The sequence below is a fragment of the Penaeus monodon genome, chromosome 32, assembly GCF_015228065.2.
Source record: "Penaeus monodon isolate SGIC_2016 chromosome 32, NSTDA_Pmon_1, whole genome shotgun sequence".
In the NCBI taxonomy this organism is placed as follows: Eukaryota; Metazoa; Arthropoda; class Malacostraca; order Decapoda; family Penaeidae; genus Penaeus; species Penaeus monodon.
The window spans coordinates 9,462,506-9,462,957 of record NC_051417.1 but is presented as its reverse complement, the minus strand read 5'-3'; the positions used below and the strand labels follow the sequence as shown (position 1 = coordinate 9,462,957).

Below are 452 nucleotides of genomic sequence, written 5' to 3'. Positions count from 1 at the left end.
AGGGAAGAGCAGATGTTGGTTAAAGGGGAAGGAAATTAACATCGTGTTGGTCATACTTCACACTCAATTTTTTTTTTATTGATTACTTCTTTTATCACGATCCACGATGTGACGATGGAAGAACGAATAAATTTTTTTTTTTCCTAATCACAAACCACTAAAAAAAATGGGAAGAAACAACGGGGGAAAAACAGACAAAAGTTAAAGAATACAGTTCATGTGAAAGCAAATGGACTTCCAAGATGGCGCCGAACCTACTGCTTGATGGAGGGAAAATTGTGAGTCTCGGGGAAAACAGAAGCAGAAAGACATTTCCTAAATTTAAAACTAGAAGGGGAAGAGGCAGCCGCTGGATTACCAATTCGAGGGTTGATAAATTTCCACACAATACTTATTCAGGAAAGACCCCTGGCAGGACTTGTTTATTTGTGTGCATGTTCTTTGTGTGGTAA

At 38.5% G+C, this 452-nt stretch overlaps 1 protein-coding gene across 1 annotated transcript in view; it reads left to right on the top strand.

Moving 5' to 3' along the window:
- The window catches only part of LOC119593489 (carbonic anhydrase-related protein 10-like), a 126,578-nt gene that overhangs the window by 24,247 nt on the left and 101,879 nt on the right, over positions 1 to 452 (top strand). The gene's annotated exons all lie outside the window — the stretch shown is intronic.